Source organism: Arachis hypogaea, chromosome 19 (assembly GCF_003086295.3).
Source record: "Arachis hypogaea cultivar Tifrunner chromosome 19, arahy.Tifrunner.gnm2.J5K5, whole genome shotgun sequence".
Classification (NCBI taxonomy): Eukaryota; Viridiplantae; Streptophyta; class Magnoliopsida; order Fabales; family Fabaceae; genus Arachis; species Arachis hypogaea.
This window is the reverse complement of record NC_092054.1, coordinates 11122135-11131609: the sequence shown is the minus strand read 5'-3', so window position 1 is coordinate 11131609 and position 9475 is coordinate 11122135.

The window sequence follows — 9475 nt, the reverse complement described above, 5'->3', positions numbered from 1 at the left end:
CCCCACATCTTTATCATACTTTTAACCCACAATTAAATTCTATAGTAGATATGCTTGAAGAAATATTAGTATCTATAAAATTTCAAAGAAATAAGGAAAAAGAAAATCCCAAAGAAGAAAAATTTCAAAATATAATCAACATAACAGATTTAAAAGTAAAACCACCACTAAAATTATGAATATTGAAGAAAAATTAGAAGAAGTTACAATGCTTTTTAAACAATTAAAAATGGCTCAAGAAAATAATATTATGGAACAGGGATTTCAGATAGAAGAAGAATTAGTAAATTCTGAAAATATAGAAAATGAAGAACACATCCTAGATTATTCAAGTGACGAAGAACCAGCAATTCCAATACAAGTAAAAAATGAAGCTGGAACATCTAGGGATAATCAATCTTAATTTAAATGGGAAACAGGTTTTGATAATTATGCTTTTAAAAAAGGATTTATAAATAAAGATTCAAAATATACAAAAACACCATCAAAATACGTTCCTAAAATCCAGGAAATGGAAGGAGAAAGAATGCTCGATTTAGACTGTAAAAAGAATGAAAAAGAAATTTTTGAAAACTGGTTAAATTCCTTCTTATTAGAAGCCTTTACTAATCCAAAACTTAATGAATTATCTGGAAGAGATATTTGGAATTACATAGGGTTTCATACTAAAGGAGCTATAAGAGATTATATGACATCAATAGAAAACCAAATAATAGAAGAATTAGCAACAAAAACAACAGCTTATGATAAGATATTATATATAATGATGATTCTATATAAAGAATTTTTTGGAAAAAATATTATAGATCATAAACAAGAAGTCTATAATAAAGAATATCAAGAAGCAAAAAATCATTTAGCTAACATTCAGATATATGATCTATGTAATGTGGAGTCTTATATATGTGAATATAGAATACATTATTACAAATTAAAAGAAGAAGATAAAAATCATTATCTTAGTATGTATATAACAAAACTTCCATATCCTGCTAATGAATTTATTATGAGAAGATTTATAAGAGAAATAAATAGAGGAACAATTGAAAATAATTTTGGTGGAGCAACCTCTGCAATAAGAGAGGAAATAAAAGAACGTTGTATGCAAGAAGCAACTCAAAAAAGATTTGCAAATATAATTAGAATTTGCTGTCAGGATAATGAAGAGATACCTCAAAAATATGGTCTTAATAAAAATTTTCAAAGAAAAAGAAAATATCAATTTAGAAAAAGAAAATACTATCCAAACTAGAGAAAAAAGAGGTATTTTAGAAAAAGAAATAACAATAAAAACAAAAGACAAAAAAGTGATTATTGCCCGAATAAAAAAGAAAATTGTAAGTGTTGGTATTGCCAAGAAGAAGGACACTATGCAAATGAATGTCCGAAAAAGAAGGATAAAAAGGATCTTACTAAACAAATAGAAATTGCTAAGTCCTGTTTCATGGAACCATTAGAAGAATCTGATGATAACTTAGACTATATTTTTGAATATGTCTCGGAAACAGACTCAGAGACTGAGTAATAATGCTACATTTATTACTATAAAAATAACAGAAAAGTTTATAAATGCTTTCATAGATTCTGGAGCAACGCAATGCTTTGCTAGTTCAAACATAAAACTTGATTGGAAAAAATTAAAGAAACCATTAAGAGTTAGAATAGCTGACAAATCAATACATAAAATTAACCAAAAAGCAGAGATGGTTGAAATTTTTATTCAAAATTATAGGTTCATTGTTCCATCTATATATATGTTAGACTCTGGAATGGATTTTATCATAGGAAATAATTTTTTAAAGCTATATCATCCATTCATTCAAGAATTAACATATATAGTTTTAAAAGCACCACACGATTCTTCAATAAATCAAAAATCAAAACGTATAAAAATACCAACTACCACTATAGATAAGATCTTAAAATTTAAAATATTTTCTATATTAGAGACATGTTATTTAAATTTATACTTTCAGATAAATATCCCAAAAAATAGTCTTGAAATAAAGATAGAAGAACTTTTGGATGAAATTTGTGCTGAAAATCCTTTAGATGTTAAAAATACAAATAACGAATTAGTAAGTATTAAATTAAAAGATCCTACAAAAGAGATAAATGTTCCAAATAAAATTCCTTATTCCGCAAGAGATAGAGAAGAGTTTTCATTAGAATGTAGAGATCTTTTGGAAAAAGGAATTATAAGATTAAGTAAAAGTCCTCATGCGGCTCCAGCCTTTTATGTCGAAAACAATAATGAAATTAAAAGGAGAAAACGAAGAATGGTTATTAACTATAAGAAGATGAATGAAGCAACTATTGGTGATGCTCATAAACTTCCAAGAAAAGATTCTATTTTAGAAAAAATCAAAGGAGCAACTTGGTTTTCATCTCTTAATGCAAAATCAGGATATTGGCAGCTTCGTTTAGACGAAGAAACAAAGAAATTAACTGCTTTTACTTGCCCAACAAAAGAATCAACAAGTGTGTTACTCTATGAATGGAATGTATTACCATTCGGATTAAAACAAGCCCCAGGTATTTACCAAAGATTTATGGAAGAAAATCTAAAAGAGTTAAATGAATTTGTTTTAGTGTATATTGATGATATACTAATTTTTACAAAACAGGATAGAGAAGATCATCTTCAAAAATTATTAATAGTTTTAGAAAGATGTAAAGAAAAAGGATTAGTTCTTAGCAAAAAGAAAACAAGAATAGCAAAACAAGAAATAGAATTTCTTAGATTAATTCTATCTACTCAAGGAAAGCTAAAACTTCAACCAAATGTCCTAGAAAAGGTAAATTTATTTCCTAATAAAATAGAAGATAGAAAATAATTACAAAGATTTTTAGGATGTATAAATTATATTTCTGATCAAGGATTTTTAAAGAATATAACAGAATACACTAAAAGCTTATTTCCAAAAATAAGTACTAAAAAAGAATGGAAATGGGATGAAAAAGATAGTATGCAAATTCAAAGGATTAAAGAATTATGTGAAAAACTTCCAGAACTTTATATTCCAGAAGAAAATGACTACTTAATAGTAGAAACAGATGCTTCAGACATAACCTGATCAGGATGTCTAAAAACTAAGAAAGCTATAAAAAGTTTGGAACAAGGAAAAGAATCACTAGATTCTAAAGATTCCCTAAAGGAATTACTTTGCAGGTATATTTCAGGGACTTTTACTCCAACAGAACAGAGATATACCACTCATGAAAAGGAAACTCTAGCAGCAATTAAATCTCTTAAGAAATGGAAAATTGATTTACTACCAAGAGAATTTACATTAAGGACAGATTCAAGCTACCTAACAGGTTTCATACGATATAATTTAAAAGTTGATTATAATCATGGACGATTGGTAAGATGGCAATTATTTTTGTTACAATATCCAATAAAAATTGAATACATTAAGGGTGACAAAAATGTTATTGCAGATACATTAACAAGAGAATGGAGTTCGTCTACAACGCATTAGATCAAGAAATTCAAAAATATGAGCAAGAGCTCGAAAAATGCAAGCATTGTCAGCAAATAAGGACACAGATCCAATCCCTCAAGAAGGCCATCGAAGCAATGAAATCAACACAACAAGCAGAAACATCAGAGTTCAGCCAGCTAAGCATGGTGGACAAATCAGGTGAAGAAAAAATTTCAGAAAATAAAACAATTGCTGAAATCATTAAAAAATCCACCCAAGATAAAAAATATTATGTAATTTATAATGGCCCCATGAAAGGAGTATATGATGCCTGGAAAAAAGTAGCACCATTCACACACCAGTCAAAGATAATTCATAAAGGAGGGTTCCTAACACTGGAAGAGGCAAAGAAATCCTTCAAGGAATATGAAGCTCTCCATCCAGAGCAAACCCTAAAAAGAGCAGATAAAGCTCCAATTCAAACCCAGAGAACATGGATAATAAGAAACATTCATACAAGGGCTGAAATCAAGGAAAAGAAAAGGGTCTGTAGATCTAATCTCAGAGAAACCCTTAACATAGTCCTGAATTGGACTGAAGAAAAAAGGGCAATTTTGGAATATTATCCTGTTGTCAAAGAACAGCTAACAAAGCTGGTTATATTTCCAGATGCTTCCCCATCTGACACCTATCAGTTTTTCCAGTATGGATTAATTGATACAATCTTAATTTTTAATGATCTAAAAATTATTAGTGAGTTTCCTGCAGGATTCGTTGATGCAGTAAAGAGATTTAAAAATATGATTGACAATGTAAATCCAAGGGATATATCCCTAAAATTTACAAACAGTCAACCTATTTTTAATGAAGAAGAAGAATGCTTGATTCCAGCACACCAAGTAATATTCATGTCCGTCTTCCCAGGAAATTTTCAACCAATTGATCAAATTCAAGATTTAACAATTTACAGTCATGAAGGAAGGCTAGCCAGCACATTAGCAAGGGTCTTTGAAAGAACTCAAAAAATAACGAAGGAATCTCATACAAGGATTAATTATAAAAGTAGAAATACTCTGCTTGTGTCCAGTAAAAGAAATGAAATTGAAGAAAGAGAGATGAGACTCTTGGTAGAATTTGAATCAGCATTCTACAACTTATCTGGACTTTTAGAAAAGCTCCCTGAAGGGATAAAGAGGAATCTCTGCTATTTGATAAAAGACAGAGAAGACCACAAGTGCCAGCTATGTGCCTCAGAGTTATCTGAAGAAAGCAATAATGAAACGGAATCAACTCACATGATGAAGGAAGAAGACAATACATCTGACGGTCACATGATAAAAGAAGAGGACAGCACATCTGAAGCATCTCTCAACATTATTGCATAGTGACGTAAGCACTTAGGTCATAGAGCACCAACAATGTAGCTGGTGAAAGAGAACAAACAATGACGTAAGCAATGACGTCATAAGAAGGGTAAGGATGGGAATTGTCCATCAAACCCAACTATTATAAATAGGCTGCTTAGGCAATTGTAAAGGCATCAGACAATAGGAAGCAGGAGGCTAAGAGTACTCATATGCTAGGAGAGCAAGGAGGAAGCTGCCGAGGCGATTCTATAGTCTGAGGAAGAATCCCCTTAGGGAAAAATAGTTCTAAACTCCCCTCTGGAGTTAGTATCTACAATCTCCCCTCTGGAGATAAAAACCCCTTGTGTAAAATATACTGAATAAAGGAAGTTTTTCTCCAGAAAGGTACATCTTCATTCTAGTCTTTCAATTATGAATTATTTAGAAAGTTTAGAATTAACAGAAGAATCTGATTATTATAGATTAACTGCTTTATTAGATAATGAAAAGCAGGCTGTTCTAAAAACAGAATTAAATCTCAAATCAAATGAAAATTTTAATAAACAAAATCTTTTAAAAGAAGTTTTTAACAGAAAAAATATAATATACTATGGAAAAATTCAACTTGAAGCTCCTATAAAAATAAAATCTGCCAATGGAGAACTTGAAATAGCTTTGATAAATAATGAAGAATTGAGTAAACAGATTGAGAAAATTAAGGATCAACAAAAAAGATCTAAAATTGGATGGATTCATATTAGTACTATACAAGTCTTAATTAAATCTACATATATGAAAGGAATTAATTCACCAATAAGTTTAGCAATCTGTGACAAAAGAATTACTGATGACCCAATAGATCAAATAATTGGAATTGTTCATGGAAATTTGGCAAACGTAAATGTTAAATTTAATGCCTATCTTGGATATGCTATACCTTTATCAACTGAAAATCTTGGAAGATCTGTAAATTTGGCTTATAAATTTCATAGAAAGAATCTAATGGAACAAGATGATGAACCATTTTCAATTACATATGCAATAAATTATGCTTTAACAAATAGCCATCATAGTATAATATTTAAAAATAGAGAAAGAATTTATGTCGATGAATTATTCCAGAAAATTGTAAAAACAGAAATACCAAAATATAAAGCTATTGAAAACTCAGTTCTATTACTAAAAGAACCATCAGGAAAATTGGTTTCATCAAATTTTCAAATAAGAGAATCTAAAATTAATAGTCCCTTAAGTTTATCTAAGTTAAAGATTAAAGAAGAAGATTCTGAAATAAAAGAATTAACAAAAAATGTCGAAAAATTAAATGAAACCCTAAATACTAAATTATGACAATAAATAAAGAAGAAATATATGTAACTTATCAAGATAAGAAACAAGAGCTCTTTGAAAGAGAAAATCGTTTGAATTATTTACAGTTCTCTGAAATAAATCAAAGAGCATTTAAAACTCTAAAAATAATCTATGACAAGTTAAAAAGAGAAGTTGAAGAGTTAGAAAAATTAATAGAATCTCTAGAAAAAAGTGATGAAGCAATGATAGAATTTGCAGAAATTCTAAAATAAATAATGAAGCATACAAAGATTGAAAGACCAGAAAATAAAATAAAAAGAAAAAGAGCGAAAAAATTAAAAAGTAAAATAAAGGAGTATAAAAAGGAATTAAATAATCTTCAGATCGAAATTGATGACCTTATAATAAAAAGGATAGAAATAAGAATAAATATAAACAAGTTGGAGTTAAACTTAAAAAATTTATAAATGCCTGGAAAACCATATTATGACTTAAAAGAATTAAAGCTGTTAAAAGAAAAAATGGAGAATGAGGTTGAAAAATTAAAAAGATATTTAGAAACAACGGAAAGTGTAGAAATAAAAGAAGTTTTTGAAGATTTGAAAAAATATATTAAAGAAAAAGACAAACAGATAAAAAATTTTATAAACAATAATCCATGCAAAAACGAATATTATAAACTAAAACAAGATTAAAAAAACTATAGAAATGAAATCAGAATTATAAATACTAGTAATAATAAAAATTTTCAACATCTTCAAATCTATACACATTATAAACATAAAAGAGTTAAAAATTGGTATCAGAGTCAAGTTAACGATTAAGGGTAACACTTTCTCTTTAAGCAACACTTTTAGTGATACGCTTTTAAACTAAATAAAAACAAAAATCTGTAAATCTGTACCAAAATGCATCTGTACACTAGATGGACCCTATTTTTTTTTTATCGAATTTTATACTTTTTAAAAGTATAATAAGTTTTCATAGTATTTTATCAAACTAAGCTTAGCTAGTTAACTCTGACTTTACGCTTCTTCAAATATTATTTTGACTATAAAAAGAAATTAGTTGAAACCAATTTTGTTCGTTATAAAATTAAAAATCAAATAAAAGAAACCTGTAATTCATCAAAATGTTCTTTTGAAATATATGATCTCTGATTTGTAACATAAAAAAGCAATAATTTTATATTTATATATAAATATATAATAATTAATTTGATAATTTTTGTTGGTGACTTAAATAAACTAAATAAAAAAAAACAAAACAAATAAAACAAAGGGGCAATGACCCCTCTAATTTTAATTTTTTAAATGTAAATTATATGTAAATTTCAGTTTAGTCTCCTTAAAATTTTATTTTAGTCATATTTTATTATGTAAATATTTTTAGTCTCCCTCTAATATTTTATCTAGCTCCGCCCCTTGCCATAATATCTGCTACAGTGTTTGCATCTCTCATAATCAAACGAAAGTCAACACGCCAATCCCAATGCATGATATCTCTTATTTTGAGCATCAAGCCATCAATGGATCAATAAACCTAAAACTATTTTAGTGATTAATAACAAAATTAAACGCTTTCATATATATACATACAATATTTTTTAATATACACATAATATTTTTTAAAAAATAATTATATTATATATTAAAATTAGTCACCAATTAATTATTCATATAAAATATATTAAAATATAAAAATATTAAATTATATAAGATAATACATATAAATATACATAAATTAGCTCATTTTTTTTTTTACATTTAGTACTTTTTTTAAAACATAATAGTATGTATGACTCAATCTAAATAGATTTTGACAAACAAAATTACTATATATGCAATAAAAATCAACTATGTATGTATTTTTGTGTGTATAATATATATTATTTTATGTATTTTTAAGGGCAATTTACGTTTTTAAATTGTTTGAACCCCAATTTTAGGTAAATACATTGTTTCAAAAACGGATACGTAAATACATTGTTTCACTATTTTATATAAACCGCTACTGCCAGTAGCGGTTTACAATTGCACAGAAACCGCTAGTACCAGCCGCGGATTATGTGTATTTTTGGTTGGTCATAAACCGCTGCTGCCAGCAGCGGTTTATGTAGGTTGGTGTGCGTGCTTAAACCGCTGGTGCCTATAGCGGTTTATGTTTAGTATGTGTCAATGGGCTCCCTATATAAACCATGAAAATGTAGAGAGGTAGAGTTTTATTCACAAATGGATGGGGAGGATAGTATTAAAAAAATACAATACTCAAAGTATTAAATTATATAAATCAAGACTATTTTTTTTATTCTCATCTCTTTTACAATTTATAAATAATAAAATAATTTATTTTTAGCCAAAATTTCACTAAATCATATATTTATAAATAATAAAATAATTTATTTTTAGCCAAAAGTTCACTAAATCATATATTTTTCTCCTTAACAATCACTTCATTCTCTTTTATTTATATCAACCATACAAGAGATACTAGGAGAGTTTGAAACATGGGTTGTGTTCTTTGCTGCTGATTTGCATTTGAGATTTAGCTAAATGAATTTTTTTATTTGTGCAACTTTGTTGTTTTATGCCAAAAAATAAAAACTATTTGTATTTTATAGTTGATTGATTGGATAAATAATAGTGATAGCATCATAATTTTGATGAATAAAAAAAAATATAAATATGTATGTAATAATTTTTTATTTGTATTTATTATTAAAATGAAACTAAATAGCAAATCAAAGAGGGAGTATTCACAGAGTACTAAAATATATAAACTAAGACTAATTTTTTTTTATCTTCATCCCTTCTAAAATTCATGAATGATAAAATAATTTTTTAGTAAAAAATAGTGAATTTTTTTTATTTGATTTGCTATTTTTAGTGAAAAAATTCACTATTTTTACTAAAAATAAATTATTTTATCATTCATGAGTTTTAGAAGGGATGAATATAAAAAAAAAATAGTCTTAGTTTATATATTTTAGTACTCTGTCAATACTCACTCTTTGATTTGCTATTTAGTCTCATTTTAATAAGAAATACAAATAAAAAATTATTATATGCATATTTATATTTTTTATTTTATTCATCAAAATTATGATGTTATCACTATTATTTATCCAATCAATCAACTATAAAATACAAATAGTTTTTATTTTTTGGCATAAAACAACAAAGTTGCACAAATAAAAAAATTCATTTAGCTAAATCTCAAATGCAAATCAGCAGCAAAGAACACAACCCATGTTTTAAACTCTCCTAGTATCTCTTGTATGGTTGATATAAATAAAAGAGAATAAAGTGATTGTTAAGGAGAAAAATATATGATTTAGTGAACTTTTGGCTAAAAATAAATTATTTTATTATTTATAAATTGTAAAAGAGA